The sequence below is a fragment of the Gekko japonicus genome, unplaced genomic scaffold, assembly GCF_001447785.1.
Source record: "Gekko japonicus isolate JY-2015 unplaced genomic scaffold, Gekko_japonicus_V1.1 scaffold2707, whole genome shotgun sequence".
Lineage (NCBI taxonomy): Eukaryota > Metazoa > Chordata > Lepidosauria > Squamata > Gekkonidae > Gekko > Gekko japonicus.
Window position 1 is genome coordinate 14554 of NW_015176058.1, and position 4790 is coordinate 19343.

Consider the following 4790-nt stretch of genomic DNA (forward strand, 5'->3'; position numbering starts at 1 on the left):
GGCGGGAGGCGAGCAGCAGCGGCGGTTGGGAGGGGGAGGTGAGTGGCAGCGGGGGGAGGCGAGCGGCTGGGGGACCCTCCTCCCAGTCTGGTTCTGGCGGAGAGGTCTCCAGGCCCTGCCGGGAGGTTGGCATCTGTGCTCGCCTAGAGCGCAGGACAACCTCGGGCTGGCCCTGCTGACACATGTAAAATGTAGGCTTCTTAAATTCCCACAACAGAATGTCATTTGCAAGCTTTTCTGCTGGAGTAAGAAGGCTACACTGGGCATTTGTTCACATGGGATCAGACTGTAGTGATTAGGGGGATTCACGAGATTGCAGAGCTCAGTTCCTCTGAAGAAAATGGCAGCTTCAGAGAGTGGACTGTATGGCATCACATCCCTGCTGAGCTCCACCCCCAAACTCTGTTTTTTTTTCATGCTGCACCTCAAAATCTCCTCCCTCTTGCACCAGCAGAAGAGCTGGTTAAGATCAATATTTATTTCCCTTGGAGCTATTAAGGTGACAACCCTACTTAAGAGAGATGTGCAGACTGCAAATCAGTTTGTGTTTAGAAGTTTTTTATCAAGGATTGGCTTGCAATCAGAATACAGACTGAACCATCCATAAAGCCAAATGCCATGAAACACTTTGAAAAAAACCCCTAACAACAACTGGGGCGGGTGGAGTTGTTATAACATTCTAACCAAATCCATTGGAATGCAGTTTTTATAGAGTAGACTGAAAAGCCTTAACCTAAAAAAAAAAAAAAGGTGTTGCGGAGTAAATGATGTTGGAGTAGACACATGGCCTAATTTTTCTTTGTGTTTCTCCCAGCTGCAAATGCTGAAGAATTGGTTTTTATGTTATGCCAAACTACTAAGCGACAAATGTAAAAGCGAGAGAATTGGTATCTCTCTAGCATGCCAGTACAGAACAAACTAAAAAGAGAAAGAAAGTTTCTTACCACAGAAATTCCAGAGTGTTCTGGTGGATGATATGGATGTTAGGCTTGTACTTTATACACAAATTAAGCTTTTGATTTTTGGAAATGTTGAAAGTAACATTTTAAAAGTATATAATCTTTTCCTTGATTTATCCCCCCCCTGTGTGTACTGAAATATTCGTAGTACTTTCAAAGGGATTCCATGATTGAAACTCCTCATTATAACATTTTTGAAGTCTCATGTCCAGAGGAAAATCAACATTTAAAGTAAACAATGCTCTATGGCTGCCAGTAATGGTAACAGTATGGAACCAAAGGGGTCTTTCATATCTTTCTGGAGAAAAGGGTTGTCAGTAAAGAATGGGAAGTCACTGATGTTTAATGTTGAACACCCATAAACAAAAATCATCTTGCTAAAAGATTCCAGCTATTCCAACTGACAGCTCCATCAAACAAAAGTGTTTTACTCAGGTGATTCAATGGGATTTTATTTGCTTAAGTTCTAAGTTTAATTTCCGCAGCCTAGTAAGTGAGTTTCTTGTGTCACATGTTCCCTATTCCAAGCAGCCATAGCCACACTCTGTGACATTAGGTAGATCTGAACTAATCTAATCTCCTTGTAATGATCTCAGGTTGCCCACCCCCATGTCCCACTGTCCACTCAGTCGAGCAGCAGGAACAAAAATGGGGGGATCAGCACCATGCTACACCATGACCTCACTTCCAGTTGCATACTCAGAAGTGACATCACAGCACTGTGCAATGTTTTAGGAATTTCCCACATTTCTATGTTTTTTTTAGGAATTTTCCAAATTTCTGTGGTAAAAACCATGACACCATGATATCACTTCCTGGTATGTGACTAGAAATAGCTTCACAACATCTCTGATTTCCATAGTCTCTTCCCTTCCCAATGCTATCCCTGGCAACTAAGGATGGGCACTAACCAGCAGACGAACTAATGTCTGTCATGAATTTTGGCTGATTCATGGTTCATGAAGCAATGTTCATGAACTGAAGAACTGCCATGAACTTACATGAATTTTGATGCAAGGGAGGGAATGCCTCTTCTAAAATAGTGCCTGCTGTGCTGTGACATTGGGTGCTTTCACACTAGGGCTGCCAAATCCCCCGCTTTGAAGGGCTGATTTCCAATGCGGCGAAATCGGGCCCCGGGGGAACCCCGCCCCCGGTGTGCACGTCACTAGCAAGTGACGTGGGCACGCCGGGCATGCTGGGGGCAGGGCCACGGCCATACAAGGGAAAGCTCTATGGTGCCCAGCGTGCCCAGCATGCCCACGTCACTTCCGGGTGATGTGCACGCGGCGCATGTGCGTGCTTTGCACGCGCGCACCCCCCCGACACCAGCCGGGAGACCCCTGCTCCCGGCGAAGATGGATTTGGCAACCCTATTTCACACATGCTAAATAATGCAGTTTCAATTCACTTCAGCAACTGTTTGCAAGTGGATTTTGCCATTTCACACAGTAAAATCCAGTTGCAAACTGCATTGAAAGTGGATTGAAAGTACAAGCAGGGTCAGAGTGGTGTACAAGTTCATATGAAAATACATTAAAACAGTCTAAAATACTAAGCCATAAAACTCAGTATCTACATAGTGCCATAGTTCAAAATTTCTAATGCCCAATTTACATTAACATGGAGGGAGGAGAGGGGTGAGAAGGCAGCTAATGGGCTGGTTGCTGTTAAAACTGTTGTTAAAAACCATTGTTAAAACTGTTGCTGTCCTCAACCATAGGCTTGGTGGAACAACTCTGCCTTGCAGGCCCTGCAAAATTGTAACAAAGCCTTCAGTGCCCTGATGTTAGTAGGCAAAGAGTTCCATCAAATCAGAGCCAGGGCTGAGAAGTGTGTATAAAAGCAATATACATACCTGATCTAAAAGCAAAGGAAGTATGCTCTCCAGGCTAATCCATTACAAGTTAGCTCAACTTTTAGAGAACGCTTGAACCTAGCTCATCCATAACTGTCTAGGATTTCCAAGATTCCCAATTTCTAACTTTGCTGACATCACTAGTTGTAAGCATTACTGACATAAAGTTACATGAAACATTCTGAGATACTTAGCTATATATATCTTGAGTTTTTAACCATTTTTCTTAGGGTTCATTCTCATGCTCATTTTTGGCAGAGCAATGTCCTTACAAGGTGATTAACTTCCTCATTTTCATGCAGTAAATGTCTTGAAATAACCTTCACTCACAATGCCATCCTAAGCATATTATGCCCTTCTAAGCCCATTTACTTCAATGGAACTGATAATATGTAACTCTGCTTAGGAGAGCATTGTTGGTGACGTCTGGAATTCACCACATTATGAAGCTGCCCTGTGAACTAAAATTTTTGTTGACATGGCAAATATGCAGTTTTGGCACAGCAGTATACTTTCAGAAGAAAAGGAGGCTAAGTGAAAATTAAATCAAAGAGCCACATCAGGATGCAAATAAAAATTAAAGCGAGAACTAGACCTAACGGTCGCTCTCATGTGGAAAATTGTCACTTTGCATTCTAAATTAAAATGTCCATCACAATGAAGGGGTTTAAAAGTCTGTTTTTAGACATTCTCAACCTTTTGGATTCTCCTGCAGTTCTTCTCCTCCATTTGCTTAATTTATTTATTCCTTGTGTTGAGGTTTACTGCTCTGTTTTTCCTTGTTGAAGGGGCAAATGAAGCATTATGTAATGTGTAAATATATACTGATTCCTTTAAAAAATTGCTTCAGGAAGAAGAAGAAGAAGAGGAGGAGGAGGGGGAGCAGGGAGGAGGATTTGTACCCTGCCCTTCACTTAGAGTCTCAGAGCGGCTTACAAACTCCTTTCCCTTCCCCACCCCACAACTGACACCATGTGAGGTAGGTGGGGCTGAGAGAGCTCTGACAGAAACTGCTCTTTTCAAGAACACCTCTGACAGAACTATGGCTTGCCCAAGGTCATCCAGCAGCTGTGGGTGGAGGAGTGGGGAATCAAACCCGGTTCTCCCGCACACTTAACCACTACACCAAACTGGCTCCAAACCGGAAGAATGGAGAATGCTTTAGATCAGAAAAGTGACACAGGAGCCTTAACACTTTCCAAGCCCACCATTTTCTCTGCCCCTGGATCCAGAAGTTTTTTATTATGAGATTGGTTAATTTCTGAGCTGCAAGAATCCCAGGATAAACTATTAAGCAATTCAGATTAGATTCAGGTTAGGTGTCATTTGGGAGGACAAGCATTTATATCTACAGTCTCTCTATGGCTGAGGGCGTGCTAAGATTTATACGATAGTTATGTTTTGCTTTCTCAAAAATCTCATACTACCCCAGAATTTATCATTTTTGAAAGACACGGTAATTCAAAAGTGCACTATGGTGGTACTGGAACTGCATCTGTACAAAGAACATATAGATAGCAAAACTATTAAACACATGAATAAAATATAAGGCATACAAACTAAAGGCTAAACTAAATCTGATACTGGTGTCATGCTACTGACCCTAGAACAGAGCTGTAATTGAAAACAAAAGAATTTAATCTGATGGCAGCATATGTTGCTAGCAGCATGTGCTTGACAGTAAACTAATGTATTGCACATAATGCATTGGGGAAAATATATATGCACATATACTTATATCTTCCTGTTTATAGGAAACCAAAAACATGTAATGTAGACCCAAAAGATTCAACAAATAAAAGCATACCCTAGCAAACTCTTCCTTCTAGGACAGGGGAGTGAGACTTTAGCATTTGACCTCAAGTAAAATTGTATGCAGAGGTCATTTTGGGGGGGGGAACGCGGGGGATCGCAGTTCCCCCGGGTGAGGTACGGGGGGCGGGGCACATGACGAAGCCCCCCCCCCTGCTTCA